This window comes from Rhinoderma darwinii, chromosome 13 (assembly GCF_050947455.1).
Source record: "Rhinoderma darwinii isolate aRhiDar2 chromosome 13, aRhiDar2.hap1, whole genome shotgun sequence".
In the NCBI taxonomy this organism is placed as follows: Eukaryota; Metazoa; Chordata; class Amphibia; order Anura; family Rhinodermatidae; genus Rhinoderma; species Rhinoderma darwinii.
In genome coordinates, this window is record NC_134699.1 from 21474621 (window position 1) to 21484852 (window position 10232).

Consider the following 10232-nt stretch of genomic DNA (forward strand, 5'->3'; position numbering starts at 1 on the left):
TAGATACCCATTCTAGTGCCAGCTCTTCTTCCATACACAACCTCCTTTCAGATATTGTGTGTTTCCATGCTTTGAAGGAAAATGTAACGGCAAAGAATGGACTAGAGAAGGGAACGCTGGTGTTAAAATCCGTGTGAGAGCTCTCATGTTCGAGATAATCAGTATGGGGAGCTCAACAGTTACTCCATCCATGGTCATCTTGATATTGTATTACACAATACAATATCAAGGTCATATTATTAGAGGACTATTCCAGTCGATAACATTTATTACCTATCCACTGAACAGTTAATAAATATTAGATCAGTGAGAGTGAGACTCGCATAGAGATGTATGGAGCGTCCGTACAAATGCTCGAGTGCCCCTCTATACAACTGCTCATCGTGGTAGTGCTGATGGGTAAGGCAGGGGACTAGGGTTCCCCAAGTGGGGATGCCAGTGGTTTGACCTGACTGATCTTGCATGTAGCACCTATGAAGTGGATAGGTGGTAATAAATGTTATCAACTGGAATACTCTCTTAACCCTAAATTACATGGTATTAACCAATGAGGACATTTTTGAAAAATTAAGGATTTACCATTCAGATCTCTGAGACATAATGATGGTCTTATTGGTCTGATATGCACAAAGTGAGGGTTTGGGGATGGTAGATATTGGGCTGACAGATATACTGTGAGCACCAAGAGTTGCACTACTTCCTTAAAGCAACTCTCTAGGCTCCCCCTTTACCTTTAGTATTTGTGCTATCCAATGTCATAATCTTTTTTTTCTACATAATCATTTAGTAGTCTGTACTTTTATAATCATTCTGCCCTTACTATAATAGAAATAATCTCTATAAGCACAGACCCTCTGGTGAACTTTTGTTGGGTGCTGCTTATACACAGCAGCCAATCAGAAGAGGCTGAGCTGCAGTGGGCAGGGAGATTGCAGCAGCCTAAACCAATGATGAGACAGGAGGTGTGTCTCCGACTACCCTAGACAAGCCAAGCAGTGAGGAAAAAAATAGCACATCACCTATGGGTATTGACTTACATATAATTTTGAGCTCACAACTGGACATTCACTTAAATGTACTCCACTGTTACAAACATAATAATGGAGGGGGGTGATTGGGATTCAGCGGTAACGAACACCCTTGTATCTTAGCCTTCTATATACACCTGCATCCTTTCCCTTCACATTGGATGGTCTGTGCTTCCTCAATTCACTGCAACCTGTTTAAGCGTTTTTATTACATTGTCAGTTCTCATGACTGTTGTCATTCATGGTTTTATAGTTTTAGATCAGTTTGTGCGGAAGTCTGGATTGTATCTTCTTGTATGTTTTTCATAGTGATATTTAACATTTGCCTCTTATTATCCAGAACTTGTAGATAAAAATAGCATGTAGCAGGTGAATATGCTATCTGATGTCATAGGGCAATTATATACTTAACACGCAATACATCCTTTGTATTGGATATTCCTTGACTGGGAACTTAGGCTTCGTTCACATCTGCGCTAGGGCTCTGTTCTGTCTGAGCTTTCCTTCGGAAAACAGAGCCCTGACAGGCACAAACGGAAACCATAGGTTTCTGTTTCCATCACCATTGATTTCAATGGTGACGGATCCGGTGCCTATGGTTTCCGTTTGTCTCCGTTGTGCAAGGGTTCCGTCGTTTTTACAGACTCAATAGCGTACGGAGTCGGAAAACCGGTGATGGAAACGGAAACCTATGGTTTCTGTTTGTGTCTGTCAGGGCTCCGTTCCGACATCGGAGCAGAGCCCTAGCGTAGACGTGAACGAAGCCTAAGCTATGAGTATTGGAAGATAAGTATATCCCTATGTTTGGCGTTTATATAGCAAATATATTCACAAATATTCTGTCATACCAGAATTGGTCCCTGATGACATGGGCTGCAAATTGTCATAAATAAAGGTAATTCCATTACATTCTGCCAAGTCTAAACGTAGTAGAGAATTAGATATACAGCAATTCTTTGACTTACTTTTTATATTGTGCATTAGCATACATAGTCCGTTCCACGTCCGCCGGTATCTGATGCCCTATAGACCGAAATACAAGGTGCTGTAATTGGCAGCTGTATATATTGGCAAATTATCAATAATTATTCTATTATCAAATCACTCTTGTGTCTTTTAATCCCTAAGACACATTAACTTGCTGTCGGCGCATTTCATCATTTAAGGTCCACCTATCATTTATTGGGACTGTGAATTTTCGGGACATTAGATCAGGCATATTCAAATCTTCGTGGCAAATGCTATTATTTGCCTCAAAAGTGGCAACTGGAAGGAAGAGTCTCACCTTTCCACACATCGGCACGTAAAGTGTAACAAAAAACGACTTTACACGACTGTCATAATTAGCATACAGCCTGTAAAAAGTGACAGACCTGCTATACACGGTGAGATCATGGAGTTATAAGTCAAAAGTTGAGCTACTCTTCAATGGTGGAGAACAAGACCACATCTTCCAAAGACTAAAGGAGAAACAGAGACAGTCGGGACATTGCGGGAGATGGCAAGGATCCAATAGGCCCAAATACACAAAAATCAAAAAGTGATGTCTACATTTTATGTCTTATCAGTTTATTTAGCTTTGTTTTTCTATTATTGGGATTACACTGCTGTTATTTCAATAAACTGACCACATCCTGCCCGGCCCCTCCTGTGACCGCACCGCAGAGTTCCCCTGGAACCGTCCACATATATCCATCTGTTATTACAGAGCCCCTTGCTTGTCTGGTTATAATAAATACCCCTTTATTTTGTTTTCCATTGAGTAAAGGGCTGGAGTGTGCGCAGTCTGTTATCTCAGGATATTGGCACTAAAAATACATGGAAAAATCAACCGACAACAAGACCGTTCTGTTCCCTGACATGGAAAATCAGTGACAATCCGTCCCCTGTCAGCTGTCAAAATGTCTGCAAGTGTTTTCTATGGTTAGGTGAAGATCCGTACAAAGGACACTGACCTAATGATAATCCTCGCCCAGCCCTAAGGCGGTATATTTACAGGGACTCTATATTTATGGGTGAAGCAACTGGGAAGATGGAGAGCAACAACTTTCTATAAGGGGCAGATTCATCAAGGTGTCCTGCGTGGTATTGTTTAGTGGGGGTCCAAACATCGAGACCCCCCCACTGGAAAGCCGGTGTAGGAGAGCACGGGCTCATAGACTTTCTATTGAGCCCGTATTGCTCTACATCGATTTCCGCAAAAAGCCGAACAGAAGCGAACGGCTTCGTTTTAGCAATTGGTAGGGGGTCTCAGTTTTCGGACCCCCACCAATCAAAACTTATGACATGTCAGAAGTTTGTTGAACGTTTAGTTACAGCTGCTCATATACAGTCGTTTTTTTGGTGGCATTTTCGGCTGAATTTTCCAACAACAATCTAAATTGTATTGACCCCAGCAGACCCCATTGACCAACCATTCCCAAAACAAAAGAGGTTGTATTGCATTTTTTTCTGCAAAACCGTTCTCCCTGGGGATTGCAGATCTCTCCTTCTGTAGAAATAATTTGCACGTTGGGCTAACCAGGAATATTATTGGGGGGCATCGGGGTTCATAGAACCTAGAAATTGTAGGATCCACCAACATGAATCTATTGTGTGAGGGACTTCAGGGCGGCCTCATACAGGTCTGGAGTGTGAACCAGCTATTCTCATACAGAGAGAAGAATGATTCTTTGTCACAAATCCCAAAACAAAGCCTCTCTGTTCTTTAAATCAACCTACAAAATTGGGCCATACATGGCAGCAATTCTATCATCTTGTCATATATAGGTAGATAGTGTTTATGGGTTGACTCATCTGCTCCGTAAGAAATTTACATATTCTTGAGTCATTATGTAAACTACAGCTGAGTGCTGGTGCAATGACATCGAATCTTTGATGTAAACCAAGACATAAGGCCGTATGCATCACCGTTTACTACTGAGCAGAAGGCAGTCATTTACCAGTAGTTATTAACACTACGGTCCCATCTCTCCATTAACCCTGCCCATAGTCCAGGGACGTGCAGAAGATAAGAGCAGGACAGGAAACCACCTCAAATGTTCTTGGGAGAGATGAGCTTCTGCTCCTATGAACCGAGGCTTCTCATGATTCAAAATGTTTATTTAATTTAGACTAATACAGGAAATAACAAATCCAACATTTGGTTCTTGTTATTAAGTGATATGACCCCGATGTTATGCTTGTCAGAGAAATCAACTCGTTTAAGATCCAGGATGGAAAAATGTGCAATCGAGTCGTTGGAGCAACCAATATTAACGCTAGTTGTTGCTAACCGTAAATTAGCGTCTGGAATCTATTCCCAACAAAGTAGAACATGAATATTATTAGTGATTAGAGTTGTGTAAAGTTTAGTTTTCGGTATGGCACCATCTCACACAACAGTAGCGTAACTATCGCTGTGGTGTAGAGGAAGGTCATACAACTGCTTGAAGTCCCATGGAAAAGGAGGCAGATCACGCTGGCCTCATCCCCCTTCCCAATAAGTGCAAGGTCCCCTGTTTGAAGGCAACGTTTGCAAACAAGCTAGGCGTCCACCTGGTCATGCCGACTATTTGTCATACCTGACAAAGCTGGACATGATGGCGCTATAAAGAGAATGGAGGTCCAGTGTCATTCCCAAGCCATACCCAGTGTCTGTACCAATTTGGTGATATAACCTTTGTTGAATATGTAAATGATAACCCTAAAGTAAGGAGTTGGTATGGAAGTGCATCCGAACATGGTCAATATGGCCCACCACAGGATTCAGGCTGAGGCTCTGACATTACAATGGGCGTTTGAGACCCAAGGACTCATGAAGTCCAACAGCAGACATCCTATATGAAGTTTACTGTGGAATGGGTCGCTAGTATTTTAGGTTATACACTTTTTTTTTTGTCCAATAAATGGATCTTTGATCTTGATTTGAGAACTGTCCCATTATTTTACAGAATCCATCTGTAAATTCTTCTACAATGAGCCATAGATACTGATAATTCTTCATGGTTTATAGTAAGTATCAATTAATGGGAGCAGGCGATGATGTGCTGCTCTCTGCCATGCACGGTACATTGATCTGTAGACTCGGGGTTAATATTTACTGAACAGCAGATCCTCACAAGTGATAAACTCTGGAGGTTACTTCATATTGATGGAGCTGTAAAGATGGGCGAAGAGTTGGTAAGTTGGCAGATTGAAATAACATAATATCTTGTCTTAATTTCCTAGAAATAGCTATGAATCTGTGAAGTGGTCAATATCACACACCTTATATATTATAATTATATTTATAGACTAGAGTCATACTAATCTACTATAATCATATCGAATAAGAATAGTTGAACTTAAAATGACAAGGTTTGCCTACGTGTTGACCACCATGTTGGCACACAATTTCACCCCCAGTAATAAGTCCTGTTTATTCTACATTCCCTGACATGAGATATTTAATGCGTGGGATATACCCATATCTGTAAATAGTAAAGTATTTTATATGAACAAAACTATAGATTAGGCTTAAGGAATATGTGCAACCTGTGTGTCTCCATGGTTACAGACTACAAGCAAATTTTGTTTCTAAAAAGGGGCGTGAGAAGCTCGATGTCAATCAAGCCGCTCTGCAGTGTGCGCGCTCCCGACATTGCTGGATACTGTAGTTCTAGCAGCATCGGGAGAATGTTCGTCTCAACCAGGCATGGTAAGCCTGGTTGAGACGAACAAACCGTAAATTTCAACAACACGCAACCCTTCTATGCAACACTCTATTCACCCTGTTTCGGCAAGCCACTTCTCCCCCTCCAGCTAAGCTGCACCCCCCCCCCCCCAGGTATTATCTTTAGTTGCCGAACTGGTCCTGCATCAGCACCCGGCGAACAACAGAAAATATATATATATATTTTTTTTAATTCACCTAAGACGTTCCTACGGAGATCTGAACGGTCCCGTCACTTGCCATCTTACTGCTACTTGGCGCCGCTAGCAATCACACTCACGTAATTACGCCATCTGTGCCCACCGCTTTGTTATTGTGAATGGGAGCAGTAAGAAGAAAAGTGATGGGACCGTTCAGATCTTCGTGGGAACGTCTTATGTGAGGGTTTTTTTTTTCTTCTTTTCATTGGAGCGAAGTCACCCAACCTGGGAGAATGGACAACGGAATAACGTGTGTGTGTGTGTATTTTATTGCAATAAAGCACCCCCAACACAAGAAGAATGTGCCGTCATCTAAGTAGTCCTTGAATCCAACGTAGTCCAACAACCGAACCTGTAAAAAAAATGGGGCAGCTATGTTGGGCATTATATTGTATGGGGGGGGGGTATACATACCCCATATTAGCCTTATGTAATGGGGCACAGTAATCTTATAGAGTATAAGATTTGTGTCTGCTGTGTACCTGTATCTAAGCCTAACTTTTTGTTGGCTTAGATACTTGATATAAAAACCCATGTACCCTGTATGTAAGCCTACCACATGTGTTATAAATGTTGTATTTGTGTGTGCTTGTGTTTTTAGAACGTTTTGGTTGCTTGACTAAGTTGGGTTCGAGGACTACTTTAGTAACGCTATTTTTTTTCTAAAGGAAAAGTGTAGTGACCAAATAATTATTTTAAAAAAACCTGAGATTTGATACAAATCTTTTTAAAGTTTTGCTGTATTCTGAAAAAAACAAAACGTTAAAAAAAGGGACAGCACAAAGAATCATTTCACAAAAGAATGCTTCAGGCCTAAGTTATATATTTTAATCCGGTTATGCTGGACCCATTGTACTACGTAGTACATTCGGTGGACTACTGCGATGATCTACGATTTATTTTAAATAAAATGATTAGCAAGGATTCTGTAGTGGATTATTTATTACAATAAATTTTTGGGGAATATCTGTTTTTTTTTTTATACTTTATTAGCGCATACACTCTCTCTCTCTCCACCTCTCTCTCTCTCTCCACCTCTCTCTCTCTCTCTCCACCTCTCTCTCTCTCTCTCCACCTCTCTCTCTCTCTCTCCACCTCTCTCTCTCTCTCTCCACCTCTCTCTCTCTACCTCTCTCTCCACCTCTCTCTCTCTCTCCACCTCTCTCTCTCTCTCTCCACCTCTCTCTCTCTCTCCACCTCTCTCTCTCTACCTCTCTCTCTCTCTCTCTCCACCTCCACCCAAACACTTCACAAACCTTCAGCGGACCGCAGACTTCTCCTCACGACTGATGCCTTGCCCTGCATCTATTGTGCATGCGCCGATATGCGCGTTCATGAGAAAAATGACATCCTCTTCTAAGGACGAAGAGGATACCATTGCGCATGCGCGGCCATCGCTAAAGGTAAATAGCGGTGGCCGGATCCCTAGACAACGAGCTCCAAACAAAGAGGGACTGACAGCAACTTCAAGCAAGAATATCACGAAAACGACATCGCTGGGCTACAGACAGGTAATTAGAAAAATTATTAACTTTAGAAGGGTGAGCTAATTAGTTAGATTTTTGTAGATGGGAATAACCATTTAATACATTATACTGATTTTGGGGCCTTTATCTGGATAACAATCATACGGTCCAACTTTTGTTTTTCTTTCATGGAATCACATTTGGTTTAATGTCTACACACCTAAATATCTAGGCCACTAATAGGATCTGTGTGGACGTTTTTGAGGTAGACGTTGCCTCTTAAGAGGAGGGCTACTCTGATTAGGATGGGTGACTGGATGGAAAATACTAGCGGTTAGTGCATATTTATCGCTGCCACTTCCCCTATAGGAAGGACATGCTCCTTCTTTTTATCTATTTGACTTAGATTAGTCGTAGCTTTTACCAAGTAACTCTTGACCAGTTGTTGTTTTTTTGTAAAATGCTTAACATGCATGCCTTTCGGACTAATCGCGGAGTGCAGGTTACTGTTTCATTGAAGCACTCAGTAGTCTGTAAATGGCCTTCACAGTATAGGCTGTTATAAATAAAATGACCAGGACAACTTGGCAATGCGATAACGTATTTTTAGGTGGATGTGTGACCAACCACACAGCTAATCACTAGGTGCAGTGGTCCAAATTTGTGTTGTGAACCGGCTGGGCACGATCCATTACATCATCTTTAGATTACATATACCATATACTGTCAGTACTACATCTCTATGGTCACCATACATAGTTCTTACACCTCACAAACCGTTCTGCGGCTGTCGTAATAAGCTTGTAGCATGGCCCTGCTTAAAGATGGCCGAGTGCCACTGAAGACGTCAGGCTAATGAATACACTGTTTATGTCTTACTGGATTTTGCGGAGAATATACATCCAGGAGGCCCAGATAGGGAACCATTATTGTGTTACTGTCCCAGCTCAATGATCAGGTAAACACTTTAAAATAAGATTTATGTTCCTGTTGCTGTTACTAACTGACATATTGAAACCCATTTATGTTTAACTCCTAATATAAAATACGCGAGGTTTACATTCATGACTAACATTTTCCTCCATTAACGGTACATTTAACCTCTGGGGGGAACAGTTCTTTGGCAAACAGCCGATTTTGCCAGTTGATGTGGCACCCAAGTATTTCCCCTGCAGAGGCCACTGCAGGAGAAATGTAGTATTACAGGGCGGGCAATCATATGGATGGACATCCATGTTCTACATGGAGTCCTCCAGAACGAGCTTCTCTTAGAGTTCTCCGTTCTGGCTCATTAAGGAGGTACCTAGCGGGGAATCTTCCCTTCTAATAGGTCCATGTGTCCTAATTTGGCATATGGACAGGGGTTGTCCTCAAAATAACACCACCTTTAAGTGTCACCAAGACCGTTTTAACTCCATAATGTCATATCTTGAATTTGGGTCTTCAGGATTTTCAATTGTCTTTCTGTTTGTATCCACCCATGTCGTCATCTTCTTCTTTTAACTTTTTTCGAGGATAATGGTCTTCAGGGTAAGCAGAATACAAAAATCTTATTGTATTCTAGACTTGTATCTTCTGATGCTTATCAGCAAGTTACCTCTTCTGCCAGGTCATTGACCTGGTCCTTCATGGAGTATAACGGTGTAAGTCTGTTTGTGCAATTCGTGGTATGGTTTGAGAAGATTAAGGATATGACCTAAAATGTCACAATTTCCAAATTTGGATAAGGATAATAGAAAGCATAGGTGTAAGGAGGAAGCCTTAGCGTCTGGGTCATCCATCCCATACCAACTGTTTACAGTCTTACAATATCCTAGATCGAAAGCAGAAATAAAATATAGTCATTATGAAACTGGGTCTTGACCACTGTATGAGAAAATGTGAATCTCTAAAAGAGAACAACATCCGCTGCAAGCAGTTTCCAGCCAGACAATGTTCTTTGGCACTAACTCTCTATGAGACAGAACACAATCCTCTGCTGACACGATCAGTGTATTACAGTGGTTCTTAGGAAGGAATCAAGCTGTGACTTGGTCACAGCGGAAGGGGGACGACTGACGGCAAGAGGTACAAGGGTGGTTAGTCAGGGGAGGGGTTGCAGGAAATCGGTTATTACCCGTAAGGTTATCAGGAAACCTCTTACTATAAACTCTTGATGCACTGAAATTCTGCTTCCAGTCTTTGGACAACACAATAACAGAAACCTAACCTTTGATCTGCCATATAAATAAGCAATGTTCACGGCACGTTGTGTTTATACTGACACAAAGTTCTGTCTTATGGCCATTTTAAGATTTGTAAGGTTTTTACAAGGCAAAATCAGATGTCGTCATACCACGAGCCACGAATAGCCTGATGTATGGGTCAGCGCAATGATAAAGACCAGATTTTCTAACATATTGGATATTCTCCATGATCCATCCCTTTTCTCTAGGAAAAGTAAAAGATACCATTGACCTTTCAGGAAGTCCGACTGACCACCAATATTAATGACATATGTGCCGTTCTATATGGTGGATGTATCACCGGACATTTCATTATAACTAGTAAATATATCTCTGTACCTTAGTAAAATGGTAATCAAAACAGTATCCACTAAACATCTTCCGATGGGGATGTAACTCGGTGTATAATTTAACCTTCATAGCATATGGAGCCCAAAATGTAGACCCCCCCCCCCCCCACCATCACATATAATACAACAGCAGAGATGGAATTGATAGCATATTTCTATAGATTGGCTGTTAAAAATCCAATGTCTAATATTTATTTTTATTTGCTTATATCCCAGGTTCTCTGCTATATTGTTGATTGACTGCCAGGAAGAGCTGGTAGAGGAGGTCCC

General features: G+C 41.3%; 1 protein-coding gene and 1 long non-coding RNA gene across 4 annotated transcripts in view; one reads left to right on the plus strand and one right to left on the minus strand.

Annotated features, from left to right (window-relative positions):
* LOC142666847 (uncharacterized) overlaps positions 1-10232 on the minus strand; it is a 106236-nt gene that overhangs the window by 77991 nt on the left and 18013 nt on the right. For all 3 annotated transcript variants that reach the window (XR_012851743.1, XR_012851745.1, XR_012851744.1), the window contains exon 2: positions 1994-2051. This is a non-coding gene — a long non-coding RNA (uncharacterized LOC142666847). The remainder of the gene's footprint in view (positions 1-1993; positions 2052-10232) is intronic.
* The window catches only part of GJD3 (gap junction protein delta 3), a 10089-nt gene continuing 10059 nt past the window's right edge, over positions 10203-10232 (plus strand). The window contains exon 1 of the mRNA XM_075845066.1: positions 10203-10232. This exon is cut by the window's right edge and continues 142 nt beyond it. The gene's annotated coding sequence lies outside the window, so the exon portion shown is untranslated.